This window comes from Macaca nemestrina, chromosome 3 (assembly GCF_043159975.1).
Source record: "Macaca nemestrina isolate mMacNem1 chromosome 3, mMacNem.hap1, whole genome shotgun sequence".
NCBI classification, from domain to species: Eukaryota; Metazoa; Chordata; class Mammalia; order Primates; family Cercopithecidae; genus Macaca; species Macaca nemestrina.
Genome location: NC_092127.1, coordinates 16,611,608 through 16,631,774, shown reverse-complemented (window position 1 = coordinate 16,631,774; position 20,167 = coordinate 16,611,608). Strand labels below are relative to the sequence as shown.

The 20,167-nt window shown below is 38.0% G+C and overlaps 2 protein-coding genes across 3 annotated transcripts in view; both read left to right on the top strand.

The window, feature by feature from the left end:
- LOC105466671 (polypeptide N-acetylgalactosaminyltransferase 7) overlaps nt 1–20,167 on the top strand; it is a 152,836-nt gene that overhangs the window by 2,008 nt on the left and 130,661 nt on the right. The window lies entirely within an intron of this gene.
- Nucleotides 1–20,167, top strand: part of LOC112424025 (uncharacterized) — a 21,800-nt gene extending 1,633 nt beyond the window's left edge. The window contains exon 2 of the mRNA XM_071092822.1: nt 183–20,167. The gene's annotated coding sequence lies outside the window, so the exon portion shown is untranslated. The remainder of the gene's footprint in view (nt 1–182) is intronic.

Below are 20,167 nucleotides of genomic sequence, written 5' to 3'. Positions count from 1 at the left end.
TAGGTTCAGAATGTCCCGCCCTTCTGATAGTCTTTTAAAGAGGTGGCGGAACATCAGCATCACTTGCCAACTCGGGGAATATTTTATTAGTGCAAATAAAGGATGGGCCATAATGCCCATTTCAATACTATATGGTGATGATAAAGAAGGTGATGATATCTTGATTTTTTTGTTTGTTTCAGTGTACTTGATAAAGTTTCTCAGTGGATCCAGTGTAATTTCTATCATTCGTCAAAGACAAAAGGTAGATTTTAAAGACTTAACATAGTTAACATTAAGAAGAATGCTTAGGTATCAGAAGAGCAAGAAAGACCCTTTTATTGGCTTCCCAGGTAAATAGTAATACAAGCAATTTAAAGTGTAACTTATAAATAAGAGCATAAATAAGGGATCATTACCTTCCTTTAATAAAGACTAACCCAGGAACTTTTAAGATACAGTGCTAGAAGGACAAATCCTGTAGGGAGGATTGTGACTCCTGAATTTCTCCTCCCCCTTGTGGTTCTTTTCCTTCGATGATTATTGCAAATATTCCACCCATTGTGAGATCTCTGCTTCTCTTTAATGCTGATCTACACATGGACTTTTTTGGATCCCTTTAAATGGCCTGAACGATCCAGTTTACCAGGTGTGGGTTCTGCCTCTACTCCAGCAAGCTTGTACTTGTGGCTCCATTCACCCTCTGCCAGTTTTTGTCTTGAACTATGAATATTTAAGACACCAAATTCTGTTACAGCCTTGACGACTCGAGATGGTCCTCCCTCATCTGCACTATTTCCTTGTTTTAGGTCTGTCCACCTGTGGAGTCAAGACAAAAGAAACATGTTTCTTACTTCCTTCCCATCTCTGGGCTGCTTGTCCTTTCTCTGAGGTGAATGATGTGAAAAATGACCTTACCTTTCCGATCATATTCTGTTGTGTGATTTTAAATATTGATTTATTCGAACATTTTTGGAGTGCCTATTATGTACCAGGCATGGTACTAGTTGTTAAGGAAATACTCCTTGTCCTGAATCTCATGGATCTTGTAAAAACCACACAGCAATCAAACCTCCATAAATATATAAATAAAAATTGTGCTACTGCTTTCATAGTGAAACCATAGGGGGCAAGAAAATGGAGGAATTTGGTCATAAAAGCCTTACTTGAAGAAATGACTGTTAGCAGTAGCAAATCCATACAGGTCTGAAGTAACTCGATTCTTACCTCCTTGTGGGAAAGAATTTATTGGAGGGGCATAAGGCAGCGTGAGAGACCGAGGCAAATTTTTGAGCAGGAGCGAGAGTATTACAAAGCTTTAGATCAGGAAGGGAAGGAAGTACACTTTGAAGAGGGCCATGTGGGCGACCTGAGAAATCCAAGTACCTCCTCTCACCTTGGACTTGGGGGGTCTTATGCATTGGCATGATTCCAGGGTTTGCGTTTCTTCTCCCGTGATTCTTCCCTTGGGGTGGTCTGTCTGCATGGCAGTGGCCTGCCAGCAGCGGGGAGGGGCTGCATGCAGTGTGTTTACTGAAGTTGTACTCATGCTCACCTGAGGCATTTTTCCCTTACCATTTGGGCCTTCCTAGAGGAAGGGCAAGTACGAGTTAAAAGCCGCCATTTTGCCTCTTAGTGCACATGCTGAAGCCCACTGGCCCAACTCCTGAGATCTTAGCGGGAACCTGCTGATAACCAGCGTTAGGTGTTTTCTGTCTATTGGGAGACTGCCTTTCCATGGTGTTGGCTGCGACCAATTATTATTTCAGAGAGACAGTTTAACAACTGCCTGACCATCACCCTTTGGCCACCTGACATTCCTGGTGGTGAGGGGCCTTTCCTGCCCTGCTCATGTCTGCCTAGCTGCCTACTCTGACTTTTGAGGCAAAATCTGAACATTTCAAGAAAAGTAGTTAATCTGGAAGTGGGTGGCAGCATTCTTGAGAAGGAGCAATTGTGCAAAGGTCTAAGGCAGGAGGTAGCATGGGTGAAATAGTGAGAAACTAGGAGATGAATGTTGTTGGAACATGGAGCATGAGAAGTGGAATGATGCCACTCAGGAAAGCATGGGTCTCGTAGTCCACGCTAAGGAGATCTTAAGTGCAGTGAGAAGCCATTGAAGGATTTTAAGTAGGGGAGAGTGGATTTGTGTTTTGAAAAGAGCACTCAGGCTGCCTACAGAAAGTACGTATTTGTCTATAGAACAGGTAGCAGGAATCCTGGTGGGGGTGGTCATTATTCAGGTGGGACATAATCCTTGCTTAGATTGGCAGGGTGGTGGTAGAGATAGAAAAAAATAAATTGATTCAAGAGCTCCTAAAGATGCAAAGGCATCAGGATTTGGCGATTGGATATGGTAGCGAAGGTGTCAGGAGGCCTAGGATGATAGATTATTTGTTCCATTATGGAAAGTTCTCAAGGCGAAATGTATACTTTCTTGTGTTGTATTATGATTATGGGAAGCCTTTTTTTTTAAGTCTTTGTCCTCTGGATATTTTAAGGACAGCATTTATTAAGATTATCTGTTTAGACTTGCAAATCACAGAAAGCTCCTTTAATTAAATAAATTATAATACGTCTCAGACTAACACGATTTATCCCAGGTTTTAGTCCTGAGTGACTGTCTACAGTTGACTCATAAGCCTCTGAAAATAAAGGTTTTTAAAGGAAATGTTGACAGATCCATTAAAACAGTAGTCCCCTACCTTTTTAGCACCAGGGACCGGTTTTGTTGAAGACAATTATTCCACAGACTGGGGGGATTGGGTTGGGTGGGGGATGGTTTGGTGATGAAACGGTGCCACCTCAGATCATTAGGCATTAGATTCCCATAAGGAGTGCGCAACCTGGATCTCTTGCATGCAGTTCACAATAGGGTTTATGCTCCTGTGAGAATCTAATACCACCACTGATCTGACAGGAGGCAGAGCTCAGGCGGTAATGCTCACTTGCCAGACTGCTACTCACCTCCTGCTGTGCGGCCTGGTTCCTAACAGGCCATGGATAGGTACCTGTTCATGACCCGGGGTTGGGGACCCCTGCATTAAAACATTCAGTGCTGGTGAGAAACTGTGTGTAAACTAATGACTCTCTGGATATGCAAATGCAACTTTAGTCAAGTCATTAATGCCACTTAGGTTCAGGGTGTACATAGTAGGACTAATTCAGGAACTACTAGGCCAAGAGGTTTATGTGATAGGCAAGCTAACAGGTTTGAAAGGAATATAGCTTAAATGAGGACTAGTGGCTGAATTGATTACCCTGGCAGTCAAGTTCCACCTTACCAAAGCCATTTTATCTCAGTGATGATCAGTTGTAACTTGAAAAATTCTGCCCTTGAACATGAGATTGTATTTCAAATGGAAGCTCTGTTTATACTATTAGGGATGGAGCTATCACTTAGTGAAAGTGTAGTGTCTTAAATGGTCACTGTTCTCTCAGTTTCCCAGGCTACACGCCTTAGGATTGGTTTTTGTTTTCTTTGCTGTTTTCAATCTCCCATTCGCCTTCTCTCCCCACACATAATGATTAAAAATCTCACATCACCAAGTCTGAGAAATCTGGGGTTTATAGACTTCCTGAAATTAATGCGAACTTTTGCATACATCTGCATTTTTTTCTAGGTTGATAATCAGAAGCTTTCGTGTTTCCTAAAGTGTCCTCTAAACCAAACAAGGCTTCCAACCACTGACCATGTGCCCTTTGAAGGCAGGGTTCATGTTTCCTGTTCATTGAGTATTTCCTCAACATTTGATATGTGCCTTCTATAAAATTAGCATCAGGAAAGATGCTAAAAGAAACTAAAGTAAGGTACATCCATTTATGTCTCCCACATAGGTCTGAACATTTCGGAAATGTTTGGTGAATTCCTAAGAATTGCTGTATTTATCACTTCTGTGGAAATGTTTCCCATCCAGTGGTCTATGTGAGGTCAGGCATCAGCCCTGTTACCATCTGCTTGCCCCTGCCCCCTTCCCCATCCTCCCCTCCCTAAGACCTCATGAGGAATACTGAGAACACCCGAAGTGGGAGTTCCTGCTCTCACAATCTAGTTGGGGGTGGGGAGAGCTATTCCTTAATCCAGTAGCAATGTAAAGAAATAATATAAGAACTGTCACAAGAATATATTTCGTCAGCAGTCAAACCAGTAGGTGGAGAAGCCTTAAAATGGCCTTTTGGGGAGTGCACAATTATTAGTAAAGAGAGAATGAAAACTGTTGAACAGCAGTCTATTTTGTGACTTAGGCTGGTTGCATGGAATGGGACATAACGTGTGAGATATGATTTGGGTTTCTGTATAAACTGTGTTAGATCAGACGATAGTAAATTGGAGAAAGAGGAAGAGAGAAAAATAATTCATCATGAATGAAAAAGCAAAATTCTGAGCTTGAGCCATCTGTAAACAGAATATGTGGAATTTCTAACTTGAGTTATTAAAAAAGTTGGTCAGCAAGATTTGAGTAGCTATTGAATGCAGGAAAATGATTGTGATTATTCAACTTCAAACTAGATAATTGTCTTTGTTCATATTTTGAATTTCAATTCTCATTCCTGAAGAATGAATGTACAATCTGAAAAGTAGCTAAATTAAGGATTTCAGTAATAACAGCAACAATAATAGTTTACATATATTGAATCCTTACTTTGGGCCTAATAAATATTCTACATGTATTTGGTCGTTTATTTGTAACAACCACCCTCTATTGCAAGTCTGAGGGAATCCCCGCTTTATAGATGAGGCTGTCGTAGTATAGAGAGGTGAACTCTTTGTCCAAGGTTATTCACTTAATTAATTGTAGAGCCAGGATTCAATCTTAGGTGTTCTAACTTCAGAGCTGTGCTTTCTGATGTTGCACTACAGTTTTTAACAACACAGACAAGTACACATATGGACTTCATTGAAAAGTGGATATATAGATGCTAGCAGGGTAATTTCAGATAAACACTGAAGACAATGTAGATGGTCCCTGACTTACCATGATTCAGCTTATAGTTTTTGACTTTTCAATGGGTTTATCGGTGTGTAACTCTGTCATAAGTCTGAGCACATCTGGACTTAAGATGTCTTATGATTCTTCAAGTTTACAATGGGTTTGTTGCAGGGTGTAACCCCGGTAAGTCGAGGAGCATCTGTACTTGGTAATATGAAAGAGAATGGGAGGCGGTGGTTCATGCTTGTAATCCCAGCACTTTGGGAGGCCTAGGCAGGCGAATCACTTGAGGTCAGGAGTTTGAGACCAGCCTGGCCAACATGGTGAAACCCTGTCTCTACTAAAAATACAAAAATTAGCCAGACATGGTAGCATGCACCTGTAATCTCAGCTACTCAGGAGGCTGAGGCAGGAGAATTGCTTGAAGCCAGGAGGCAGGGGTTGCAGTAAGTGGAGCTCGCGCCACTGCATTCCTGCGTGGGCAACAGAGCAAGACTCCATCTCAAAAAAAAAAAAAAAAAAAAAGTAAAAAAAAAAAATAATAATAATAAAAAAAGAGAGAATGGGGTGGAGGGGACCACTCAGGGAACATCAGGGAAGGCGATGGCCAGAGCAGAGACTTCAGGAGTAAGTGTAAGACTATCATGCAAATCTGGGGGAAGAACATTCCAGGCAGAGGGAACAGAAGTGCAAAATTCCTGAGGATGGAATGAGACTGGAGTGTTTGAAGCCAGTATGGCTGGAGTTTGTTGAATTTGGAGGGAGTACAGTGCTGGATGAGCTTGAAGATGTAGTCAGGACTCAGATGATGGGCGTGTGTGGCTCCTGTGGTCTGTTATTAGGGTGATTATTTGTTTTAGTTTACATTTGCTGCCCATTAGCCATTATTATCCTTTCACTCTCAGAAATATCCTGGGTTGGATGGTAAATTATATGGGTGTCTTGCTTAAAATGTATGTTCCTAGATAAATAAAATGAATAATAGTCCTTTTTGGCCACAGTTTGCGGGCCAGATGCACAAGTAAACAATTGCGGTGAGTAAGACAAAAACTGTATTAGTTAAGTCCACTGGGTGCTGTGGGATCACAGAGAAAGGAGCATCTAGCGTATGGGGCTGGATGCTGTCAGAGAGCTTGTCTTATAAAAAGACATGCTGGAGAGACGAGGACAGAGGAGACTGTGTGCAACAGCATAAATGACTGTGACCAATCCTGGGGACAACATGGCTGGAAAATTGGGTTGGAGAGGGGTGGAATAGAAGAGAGGACCCTAGAAAGATAAATAGAATCTGAGCTGTGAAAGACTTGGAATGGTCAGAGCTGGGCTATAAGGAATAATCTGGAAACAGTGAAAGCTAGATTTCAGTGAGGAAAGAATTATGTCTGAAGGATATAATGAAGCCTAAACTAAGGAGAAGGACCTAGAAACTGAATACAGAGGAAGAGATTATGGAAGTATAATAGAATTGCCCAGTGGGAGGAGGAATCATTCTTGATGGTAAAGGAAAGGATGTTGATGCCTTTAGAAGGAATACAGCTGTCCGAAGCACTGGCTCTCAAACTTCTGTAGGCTTCAGAATCACCTAGAGGGTGTGAGAAAACGGATAACTTGGCCCCATGCCCAGAATTTCTGAGTGAGTAGATTTAGGATAGAGCAGATAATTTGCATTTCTAACTAGTTCTCCAGGGATGCTGATGCTGCTGCTGCTTGTCTAGGGATCATGCTTTTGAGGAGTGCCAGTCTAGAGGTTATATAGATTTGGTGGCTGCAAAATGAAAAATTTGGTTTGGTTTGGCATATAGTATTTTATAGACTACAGGTCAGTTGAGCGAAGGTGTCTAACCAGGTACATGGAGCGCAGCATGGAATCAGAAGTGGATGCATTTCATTGGCCAGAGGGTGGTGTCTGAAGCTCAGGGAGCAGATTGGTAAGTTAAAGGAGCCTGTGTGGATGGAGGAGAAAAATGTGTGTATTAAGAAAGAAACATGGAAAATGCCTTCTTTTAGGCTCTAGGGGGTTGGTGGGGAGAGATGAAAGAAGACATAGACAGAAGTAAAATGACTTAGACAATATTGCCTAACCGAGAGCAAAAATAATTTCTTTAAGGGCAGGGCCATCAACAAATTCGAATGTTACAATATTTGAGAACTGACTAGAATGAAAGCTGAAACAAGTGGCTGTGGAAGCGTTACCTGCCTGCTAAGCTAACCAGTAGTACTTTGGTCTAGAGAGGGACCACAGCATCATCATCATTGGCATCTCAGTAAATATTGTGGCCCAGGAAAACTGGTTCAGATGATAAAGAAGTTCAGGTCATGAAGAGTCATCTTCACTATGGGAAAAATACAAATAGAGAAAAAATTTTATTAGAGAGCTGTAACTATCGAAGAGGAACTTAACCCATTTTTGGTTATATCTGGACTACTGTAACTTTATGTGCCTTTCCACCTCTCCCTACCCACAACTCTGTGTGTGTGTGTGCAGACACCTATGTATATATATTTTAGTTGTGATCCTATATAATACTATATAAGCTAGATACTGCAACACTTATTAGTCATTTTTTTACTCAAGTCTAAAATCCAGTGATTTGAAAAGCTGTGACTAGAAAAACAATTTAATATTTAAAATTGGAAAATATATTTTATTCTGAGAACATTAGACAATTTTTAGTTTTTAGTACATTAACTTGACTGAAGTGTATTAAAAAAACAGAACAACAAAACTGTGCTATTCTCAGCATAGAGAAAACGTATGCTCAGCATTTCAATATTCTTAGTTTTTAAAAATGAGGTTTATCATTAAATTCTAGTTCAGCCCTGTGATCCTGAAAGCAACACTGAGACAACTTGAACTGCAGTCACCCAGAGTCTACATCTTTTTGGAGAGGGAAGAGCTAACTTTCAGTTGCTTCATTTGCTAAGAATCCTGAATATTTCCAGATGAGAAATGTTCTCATTTCTGCACCATTATAAATTCCCTTCTGGGCTCCCCAGCCTTTGTAGCATTTTCAAGCATTACTCCCAAGAAGCATTTAAACATGTCGACAGGGAGACCTGATTCACTTCACTGCATACAAGAACTGGTACGCTGAAACTTGAGGAAAAAATTAACTTTACATTATCTAATTAGGTTTACAGAATTGGTGCAGAGCAGCCTGGTTTCCCAAATCTAGAAGGTACAATTAGCTGCAGTATTATATCAATACCAACTAGTTTGTGAATAGGCTTCTAAGCAATAGGAATCTGCTACTACCAAGAATATTTTAAACTGGATGAGTTAAAATTAAGTCACATACTATTGGGAACCATTCTGTAACAGAATAGTGTAGATGACCTAGTTTTTTTTTTAATTTTAATTTTTACCAATTCCCTGGGTTTTGGAATACATCTGAGCCTCAAGAGGTATGCTGCCGTCTTCGGTAGTAAACTTAACATGCTTAATGATTATCTGGCTTAATTGTAATTTTAGCATTTGTAGTTACCTTTATGAAATTATTTTTTATGCATAGCTGTTTACTGTGAAAACTATGTATTCACTGGTAAAGCTATGCTTCCTATGAAAGCTGTGTATTCACTGGTGTCTTATAAAAAGAAATGGTATTATTTATTATGTAAGTATTACTGCCTATTAAATAGGCAGTAACTGAGAAACTGCCAAAACTTTTTTGGAGGGAGTTCACTCATATTAGAAGTTGGGTATGTCAGCATTTTTATTTATTAAACTGTTTGTATTAATAATTCTTCTTTAACTTTTGGTTTTCCTTTTAATAGAAACACCAGCCAGGTGTGGTGGCTCATGCCTATAATCCTAGCATTTTGGCTGCCTGAACCTGGAGGATTGCTTGTGGCTAGAAGCCTGGGCAATATAGCAGGATCTTGTCGCTTAAAAAACAAACAAACCAAACCTGATAAGATACTCTTTAATGTGAGCAAGGTTTGCAAGTAGCTTTTACAACTGTGCCAATGCCTAACTCCTTCTACAAGAACTCTTGATTTAAAACCAACCAGTTGATTCTAGTTATTAGAGTGAAACAATAGTTTCAATTCCTAATGTAGTATGATGAGACCCCTTTGAACTGTTCCACAGAATTTTAAGAATTAACACTTCTAGAGAAGTGATATCATGACACCATCAATGTAGTATCTTTATGATTCTGTGAGAATTTGTTTTTTTAAAAATATATTCCTTAGAAAGCCTAAGTAGAAAGCAAAACAAAAAAAGAACAGTAACGTACAGTTGTACATTGCAAAAAAGAAGTCCTTAAGTCATGATGCATGAAGTTCTCTATAAGTCCTTGTCAGTACTTACTGCTGTACTTCACATTTTTTATTCTGTAGATTTGAAGTAAATATTTTATATACTGTTTATTAACATTTATTATTGCAAAAATAGTTCCTTTACAACCCTAGCATAAAATAAAACTATCAGTATACTTAAGTGAGTCATGCAAGTGTCATTTTGCCAGAATATATCAAAGATATTTGAGTAATGAAAATTAGAAATGGAAAATGTGAAAATAGCATCATTATTAGGAGATTCTAATTCTGTTTAGATTTATAGTTTATGGTCATTTATGTAAACATTTTAAAAATGTCAGGAACAGTCTAATTAGGTTAAGTCAATTAAGTTTTTTTTTTTTTTTTTTTGCTTGATTGTTTAATGCTGTTATGAAAAACACATATTTGTGAAGGAAATTATTTGCCTAGAAAAATTTACCATGCAATATATTTCTCCATACTGCAGTTCCTTTTTTTTTTTTGAGATGGAGTTTCACTCTTGTCACTCAGGCTGGAGTGCAATGGCGCGATCTTGACTCACTGCAACTTCTGCCCCCCAGGTTCAAGTGACTCTCCTGCCTCAGCCTCTCTAATAGCTGGGATTACAGGTGCCCACTACCATGCCCTGCTAATTTTTGTATTTTTAGTAGAGATGGGGTTTCACCATGTTGGCCAGGCTGGTCTTGAACTTCTGACCTCAGGTGATCCGCCTGCCTTGGCCTCCCAAAGTGCTGAGATTACAGGTGTGAGCCACTGCACCTGGCCAGTTCTTTGTTAATAAAAGCCATGTACCTGGAAGTCAAAGGTATACTTTGCATTGCCATTTCAAAACTTGTCTGAGGCATTTTCTAAAATGTTTGTCTCATTGGATATAGGTTTTAATGATGCTTGCTTGAGAAGACTTAAATCTTTACCCTTCTCCTGGTAGTTTTCTTCTGGCAGTTTAGTATTTTGGCATGCAATTTTTATTAGACAATTTGATCATTGTGTTTCTTATTGCCTAACCCAACAGGTTTAATCTTTTAATCTCTAATACAGCAAGGTGTGCTGTGTAAATCTTAGTGTTACCTTTACAATCTGTTTGCAGAGTTTTACATCATCTTTTGAAAGAAAGTGTCTAAACACCCCTGTTCAAAAATCTGCTAGTTCTTGCCAGGATGATTTAATATGAATTTTAAAAATCCATTAGATTTTTGGCAAATAAGCTCTCAATTATGGTACGGAAAAAATGACTACAAAGTGCTTTTTAGAGTAATGGAATATGACTGAAATTTTATTACTTTACACATGCAGATTTTTCTACTATGGTAGATATTCTTAAACTAAAAGATCACTGTCAAGATTAGAAATTTTTATCACTTAAAATATATAATTATATTTGAACAATTAGCAAAAGATTGGGGAATGGGGATATACAGGCCGGCAGTTTCGTTAACTGTTGCTCCCTGTGTGAAGACCTCAGAGGAAATTCTAGGTCCAGTGTTCGTCAGAGAGGCTGGAGGAGAATGTTTCCATTTTAGTGATCAATGAAAATAAATTTGCTTACAGTCCAGGGAGATCATGGTAGTAGAGAAAAAAAAAAAAAAACTTCAGTAAATAATTTTCTAAAATTCTCTATTCTAAACATATACTAAGAGAGAATGGTTTTTAAATACCTCAGTATTTTAAAGAAATACATTTTCTGTATGAAATTAAGATTACTCTATTCCTCTTCTTGTAGCTAACATTTAGACTCTAAATCATGGCACATGTAACACTTCTATTTTAAAATAAATGTAGGGTATGTGAAAGCACAGTTGTTAACTTTGAAAATTTTGAAGCGTGGAATCAACCTGCAAACATAATAGAGCTGAAAATACCATGACTTTTCCTAGGTCATGCTGTTTGCTTAACCTGAGAAAGGAACTGCTGGTATCATCCAAGTATTGGTCAAAATATGTATGTACTGTATGGTCATTCTCAGATTATTTTTCCCAGTATCCTATTTGAAAATCCGAGGAAGGTTTTAATTAATGTGGCTTCATCTTACTTTCCATTAATTATGACTGCAGGAAGAGTACAGCCACTCTTGTTTGATCAGCCTATACACTGTGACTAAATGGAAAGCGAATCACAGCCAGAGAGTCTAATAGTTTCACAGTGGTAAAATCATGTTTTGTAAGAAGCAGTTATCATCCTTGAGCACCGCTCTGTTAACTGGTAACAGTAAGGTAAAAGTAAATGTTACAGTCTTATATGTTGGCAAAAATCACTTCCTAAAGATAAATGAATGGCTTGAAACATTTATTCTTATTTGCATCTACTTCTTTAGCTTAAGTGACAGGTACTTATGTTTAAAAGTAACATGTTTTGTTTGTAATGATTTATGATTTCTAAGGGCTGATAAATGCAGAAAGAATAACTAAAAGGAAGTTGTAAGTGTCGGTTAAGGAATAGATGCTTTTTTAAATATAGAAAATTAGAAAACTTAAGGTAACAGCAAAAGTAATGTACATTTGTTCAGTATTTTTGTTTTCTGGTGAATTTAGATACATTTCCTATTATTCCTTTAATTATTTTTAAAAATAACTACAATCTATTTTTTTCTCCCTTGGTACAGCGGATTCCTTTCTCTGATTATGAGGCCTGGAATTTGAGTGATTCATTGGTCAGTTTCTTTTGGGTTCCAGTGGGTGCTAAATGTAAGAATGATTCTTTTAAGGTTAAAAAATGTCAGTTGTATATTTTATTGACTGCAGGTAGCTAGAAAAAGTAAACTTGCCATGTGGGTACACAGCGTGTTGTCTCTGAATGATGAGGCTAGCAGGTTGCTATAATACACACACACACACACACACACACACAGCGTGTTGTTTCTGAATGATGAGGCTAGCAGGTTACTATAATACACACACACACACACACACACACAGCGTGTTGTCTCTGAATGATGAGGCTAGCAGGTTACTATAATACACACACACACACACACAGCGTGTTGTCTCTGATGAGGCTAGCAGGTTACTATAATACACACACACACACACACACACAGCGTGTTGTCTCTGAATGATGAGGCTAGCAGGTTACTATAATACATACACACACACACAGCGTGTTGTCTCTGAATGATGAGGCTAGCAGGTTACTATAACACACACACACATACACACACACACAGCGTGTTGCCCTTAAATGATGAGGCTAGCAGGTTACTCATAATACACACACATATACACACACACACAGCATGTTACCCCTGAATGATGAGGCTAGCGGGTTACTCATAATACTCATAAACTCACACTGCTTTTTCTCTATTTACCTGATTCTTTTACATTAAAGATAACCAAACCTTTGAATGGTGAGGCTAGCAGGTTACTCATAATACATACACACACACACACACACACACACACACACACACACATACACATACACACACTGGTTTTTCTCTATGTACCTGATACTTTTAAATTAAAGATAACCAAACCTTTGAATGGTGAGGCTAGCAGGTTACTCATAATTCACACACACACACACACACACACACACACACACACACACACACACACTGCTTTTTCTCTATGTACCTGATACTTTTTAATTAAGGATAACTGAACCTTTAACTCTTGAGCCAGTGATAATGAGAAAATAAAATTTCATTTCTCCCACTATTCCTCTCACATGCTGCACTTTTTTTTTTTAAGCTGCATTAAGAGGCTGTTATATCCTTTGAAATACCACAGGTCTTGAGAGGGATGAATGATGAAAGTTAAAGACTAGTGATTGAGCAGGAATGGGAGAAAGATTAGGGATTTGATTTTCTGGCACAAGGCTCCTTTCTGTCACAGGACTGCAAATTTTCCTGGGTTGACGTGGGCTTAATTTAAAATTGCCTTATATATGCAGTGATGAAAATCAAATCAAATTTAAATTACTAAATGGAACATCCTCCTGATAATGTAAAAAAACTGTTTTAGAAGAGGGTTTTCGGTACTTTGAAATATTAATGTTAATATTCTGAAAGCTGAACAATGATTTTTCAATCTGCTTCACTCCATCCCCATTACTTGTTGTCAGCTGTCTATGAGCATTGGGCCACTTGCCACAGTTTTACATGATAACCATATTAAGTGGTAAAGAAGATCAGAAAATATACAGTGCCTTCTTCAGTCAGGTTCCTGATTTCTAGTACTTTCCTTTTAGATACATATTGATTTACCTAATTTCTTAAATCCATGGACCAGTACTGATATTCCTGTTTGTCATTATTTAGGATTTTACATGGTTAAAAAATACATTGGTAACAGATGACTAACACCCAAAAAAGTAAAAAAGCAAAACAGAAATCACCATGCTTTAACAGATTTGTCATGAAGCAAAATGCATGAGAAATTTGGTCTGTTTCAGTTTGCTTGTTATAAGTCAGAAATCACCTTTGCCTTGCCTAGAGAAGACTCAGATTCATTGAATTCTCTTCACCACTCTATGAAAGTGTGTAGCAGCATAGATAGCACATACTAAGTATATGTACAGGTTTAACTTACTACTGGGAGTGAAGAAGATCAATGATTCTCAAAAAAAAAAAAAAAAGAAAAAGTGAAAAAATTCGTTTTGGGGAAAAGAAGCTAGTATAATTTAGGGTTTTGATTACTATCATACTTGACTGAGAGAAATCCCTTATTCTTAAAATAATACAGGTACTGCATTTCTGATTTTATAATACTGCTTAAATGCTTCCTGTCCCAGGCAGTATACTGAATTAAAATGTAGTAGATATTTAGCACAAGCAAAAAGGACTTATAGTTTAGGAATACTAAATTCAGAACTTTGTATTGCAACTAGTTACCAGGAAGTAGTGAGGGTTAAACCTGTGCTACTGGGAAAGTTTTTTTTTTTTTTAAATTTCCTTGTATACATTTTAGAGTCTACTATTTGTATGGACTGTGTGCTAGTCAAGAAAGAGATAACTAAACATTATTTCGGTTCAAGAGATTTAGCAATCTCATGGTTTTGGGATAAGCTGCTATCCTAGTGATGTTTTCTTGTCACTGTCTCATTGAGATTTTGAAAAACCCAAACACATCCTTAATCAATTCAAAAGATTCCTAGGGAAATTACATTCAACTTGATTATGGTATTCCTTAGGAGAGCTTGGGCGTAGGGCAAGGAGAATGAGCTTTTAAGGTGTAGGAAGAAGATAAGTGTGTTCCACATAAAAGGAGGAGGGGCCTGCTGTATAGTACAAGGTCATGGCTTACGCCAATCATTTGTCTTGGGGTTAGGGAGTAGGAAGGGTGAATGGGTCTAAACCACATACAGACTTTTTTTTTTTTTTAATTGAGTCGATAACCATGAATATTAATCCCTATGAATACTGACTTTTCTAGAGAAATTATATTGATATGCAATTTTCCTTACTGTGTAACATGTAGCTCCCCAAGGACAAGGTGGCAGCTGGCAGATTAAAAATGAAAACTGACATCATTATATAGTAGAAGTACACATGGACTCTGACATGGATTAAAATGCTGGTACAATCACTGTTAATAGCTTTAGTGAGCTTGACCGAGTGATTTATTTACTGAGAACTTCCTTTTTCTCATCTGTAAAGTAGACATAAAATCAACTTCATGGCAATGTTCCTGTGTTTCCAGTTTATCAGAGCTTCTATGACAGGGTTTAACTTGCACTTTTATACATACTGTTTTTCCTTCCTTCTGTTCCTTCTTCTTGGATGAGCACAATTTGTACATAGTTTCAAGAGTGCTTTAAAAATGAAAATACTTAAGTTCTGCAAACTTATTATGAATTCATTATTTTGAATTATAAGTGAAGGAGGGCTGAATATTGTCTTTTCTCCTGGACTTTTAGACTTTTGCCTTCAAAGTTATATCCTTCAATGAACCAGTGTTCTCAAATAGGGAGAGAGGCAAATATTATTGTTTACTTACTTTTGTTTTTTGTTTTTTTGAGATGGAGTCTTGCTCTGTCACCAGGCTGAAGTGCTATGGTGCAATCTTGGCTCACTGCAACCTCCAACTCCCTGGTTCAAGTGATTCTCCTGCCTTACCCTCCCGAGTAGCTGGGATTGCAGGTGCGTGCCACCACGCCCAGCTAATTTTTTAATATTTTTAGTAGAGACGGGGTTTCGCCCTGTTGGGCCAGGATGGTCTCAATCTCCTGACCTCGTGATCCACCTGCCTCGGCCTCCCAAAGTGCTGGGATTACAGGTGTGAGCCACCGTGCTGGGCCTACTTACTTTTAAAATACATTTACATTAAGAAAAAAAGAATGTATGTTCATTGTAGAAAATATTAAAAAGTTAAAGCAAGTAAGAAACAAAATTATCTACAACCCATCCTATCCAAAGATAATTATCATTAGCTATTTGGTGTATTTCTTGCCTAAATGTATGTACTATGCATAGACATAGTCCACAGTATATATAAACTCTGTGGATTGCTTTTTAAATTTCACTGTAGAAATATTTTAATTGTTTTTAGGATATGTATAGATTTGTAATTTTTTTTTTTAACCATCTGGTCATTTTAGTATTGAGATGGTTTAAGGAAAGAGGACATTAGGAAAAAAAAGAAAAAAAAAACCTGTGTGCTGGGAATTAGAGATCTGAAATTGTCATATACACCACATTTGCAAAATTTTTTCACCTGCCCTTGAAAAAAGCCAAGGCATGATTTTGAATTTTGTAAGATGGTTTATTAAGATTGCTTAAACTTTTAGTCCTTTCTGGAAAGACCAGCAATTAAATGAAGAAAAACAGAAGCCATCACTGGAAGAACAAGTGTTTTGTGGATGTTACTTATTTCACGATCTCTTCCCTATTCTTTACCCCAACATAGTTGACAACTTAAAGTTGTGGACTGTAAAGCACTCTAAAGCTTTTAAACTTCTGCCTAGTGAGTTAGTATTAAGCAATTTAAGTCACTGCCATGGGGTTAAATATGAGGTTTAATAAAAATATTGGTTTCTTGAATTTTGTTTATTAGTCTTACTCCTATAGTGTGTGTGTCGTGAAGTATAATTTCGCTTTTCTTTCTCCTGATGCAACTCAGCCACTCCAGGATTTTCTCATTTTCCTTCATATTAGGAATATTTAAAAATTAAAACAATACCCTTTCTTTTAGTCATTGCATAGTTGGACTACACTTATTTCACTATGAGGTGATAGGGCTCTTCTTTTCCATGTGTTTGCATCTTAAATACATACAGACACTATGCATTTATTTATACTTATATACTAATACAATAGGTCAGCACAGTCACTCCCCACCCATGTGGGGAGCCCAATTCTAGTCTGAAAATGGAGCATCAAATACTAATAAGTAACCTATACTGAACTCTTGGGTATGTTTACATCCTTAATTTAATCTGACATTTTGCAGTTGGGGAAATTTGTGGCTTAGAGAAATTAAATACCTTGCCCAAGGTCACTTAGTCTTGTAGGTAACAACTAGAGTTCAAATCTAGGCTGACTGCAGAGCCTATCTTTTCAGGTGGGATTCAGTACCACCAAGTAGCACTTCCTGAACTGTGTTCTATAACCCAAGGTGTATTAGCAGGCATTACTTTTAAAAGGGGTTTTGGGCCAGTAAGGTTGATAAATGTTGCATATTGTATCATCCCCTCAGAGATTTCCCAGCATACATTGGTATGTTAAAAGCTCTGAAAAGTACTATAGAAAGGAAACTTCAGCATTTTAGCACATCTTTCACAAACTGACCTGGTCACTGATCCAGTTTTTAAAGAACATCTAGTTTTCTTTAAAGAACTTTAGTGTCCTGAGAGAAGAGAAAGTACTGTGGACAGATGGACCTGTCTTCAGGGGAGGAATCTGGCTGCCTCGGCTTGCTGAATTCTGCCTTGAGGCCTTCCTTACGTGTTCATGTGCAGCATGCCATCATCCAGCTGTGTAAATCTTAGCATCCTTCAAGATCAGTTCAGGATTACCTGTTCTCTGAAGCTTTTCCTGACTACTTGAGTCCACACTGATATATCTGACCTCATTATGTACAAGGTTCCTCATTATGTACCTGATTATGACTGATGGTAATGCTCTTTTAGCATGTGGCTGTTTCCTAAACTCTTCAACAGCCTACTTTATACTATAGAGTTCCTAAACTCTTCAACACCCTACTTTATACTATACCCCTGTCTGCTGTGGCCTTACTGTCCTGGGGGGAGAGGTTAAAGTGTTCCAGTGGTTTTTGTTTGGTTTACAAATACTCCTTGTCTCCCTGGTGGTGAATCCTGGTGAGACCTGCACTTCATTCTTAATCCTCAAACTTGAGGGGCTCATGTGATCACCTTACACTCATATCAGCACTTAAGCTCCCCATATTGTTTTCCATTTGAATACATCTCACTGATCTTGCAGTTATTTATCAAAAAAGATTTCTGTTTACAGTGTATTTCACAATTACAGAAAAATTCTACTGATAGTTAAAATAGGTTTCCTAGAACAACCCCAGCTTGGCAGTTACCTCCATCTTGCTACATTGCCACAGAGCCTGATGAATCTGCTGAGTATTTATATTTGGGAATTTCTTTTATGCAGGGAACCCCAAAGTAAGTGGTTCCTTGACTCCAGTTGTGAGTCAAATGGTTTTAAGTATAACCCATATTAGATTTCTATTCATACAGAAATAGATGTCCAGTGTATGAATTATGTTTCAGTTATTGGAAACTCATCATATCATGGAAATATCAAAATATGTCCCCCAAATCAAATATACTTCCAAGAACATTTTGCAAGCACCAGAGCCATGTTGTGTCTATTAGTTGGATAAATTTTTCTACATAGGCAAGATTGAATGAAGTGCTTTAAAATATTAGTCTAGTAAAGTGTGCACCGAAAGCACCACCTTTTCTTTTGGCAACTCCCTGCAGTAATCATGGATATTCTTCCCTTGCTCCAAGGGACTTCTGTGTACAAAATTAACATTATCTATCTTGAACATTTTTATTCTCTATTCAGTGTTCACGAATGCCTCTGGAAGTCTTTGAATGGTACCTGCTGGGAAACATTATTTCTACCACTATCCCAACCTTATGGAAACACATGAAAACTGAGCAATAGATTCAACTCTCAGTTGGTTCTGTTGACTGTGTGTGAACTTTACGGGATAGTACATATTTGGAGTTTATGTTAATTAAAATATAGATTTGGCTACTATAACAGCCGTCCAAAATGTTAGTTTTTTTTTTTCTCTTACATAAATACCCAAACTGATAATGGTAATACTTCATAGTCTTTTATGGTATTGTTAGGGATCCATGCCCCTTCTCTCTTGTTACTCTGTCATTCCTGGAGAGTTGCTTTCATCTACATGGTCTGAGATTTTACTACCGTGTCCACATTGCAGCAGTAGGAAGGAAGGAATCAGAAGGGATTTGCTTCTTCACCTGTATATATCACTTTCAGTATCTTTATTCTAGGTGGCCATGTGCATAGCTAAAAATGGTTTTAGCTGGTGGTAACTAATGAGATAGAAAGGGAGGAACCGTAGTCTTTCCTACAAGGTAATAGCATATAATTTTTTAAATGATAAAGTTGTATAAGCAAGGATCAAAAGTCACTTGTAGCTAACTTTAATTCGTTGCACCTTCTCCTTGCCTAGCACAGTGAGCATGGTCTTGGTATCTAGTGTAAATCTGATCTTATCCAAACATAAATTTCTTACTTTTTGTATTACTTGGTTAACTGTTGATTTCAAGTCTCTTTTCAAACTTGTCTCCCAAGTTCACATGAATAGGGCCAGGCTTTAAGTTTTTTAAATTCATTCATTATTACCAAGCAGTGCTTTTTAACATTAGTGTTCAGTAAGTTTGTTGAACATTGGGTTATGATGACTATTGAAATTCTACATTTATTGCTTTGCTTGGTTGTTAACAGATTCAACGTCTCTTGTGTTTTTTCTGCCAACTGGAATAATCCCTACTCCACGTATCTGAGGTGTATCCTGTATCAGAAATGCAGAGGAGGCATGGAATTGGCAAAGATTTGTTACCAAAAATCACTATCAGACCCCATTGCTGTTGGCAGTCAGGGAACCATGGAAAAGATCATGGGTCATGGAAGGTTATAAGCAAAAGTCTGTGGATTTGCATAGCAGCATTGGTAGGTCTTACAGTGGGCAAGTTATATTGGAGCACTGAAGAAAACAAAATGGAAATATTAAGGAAACACACAGATAGTGACTCCAAGAAGAATTAGCACAGATAGGACTAGGGCAATAAAAGGAAGAGGTTGGGATTATCAAAATTTGGAAGCTCAGAAAAGCACCTGGCAAGTTGGGGTTCAGATCTCTGGGGGTGGGATGGGGGAGTTCTTGGCTGGCTGACTGCCTGTTGTATCTCTTGAAAATAATGGGGCTAATTTGGGGAGTAGGAGTAGGGTTGAATAAATGAATAAATGCTGGGACTACTCCAATTACTATGGTGAGTAAGCAAAAGGATGTAAGTCTCTTCCGCCAGCCTTACTGCTTCTGTGTTGTGTCCCCTGTTTGGTAAAGCCTTATGGGAAGGCTGTTGGCAAGAAACTTTTACAAAGCTCTAGAGCCAGATTCACAAAGCAAAATATAGAAAGGTGGGTTTGGAACTGAAAGATAATAATCACTGGCACAGTAGCAGGTTTAAAGTCTTCCTTTGGAAAGTTCAGCTGGAAGATACTGTGCCAAACAGTACTGTGACAGAAATTAGGTGGATCTGGGCCAGATGGTATGAACAAGATTGAGTAGAAGAGTGGTCTACTCAGTCTTGAGGAGTGTCTTGCACATATACCAAAGTCACTTTTACGTGAGAAAGCATGCTTTCTATCCTTTCATCCTCATAGGTAAGGATGCAGCCTGGAGTTTCCTTTCTTTCCTTGGAAATCTGTTATGAATATATTATTCAAAAGTTTCCATGACTGTTTCTTGAGTTTGTTTTTAGTGTCTGTGACTCATAGAAAAACTACTTAGTGGGTTTTTTTA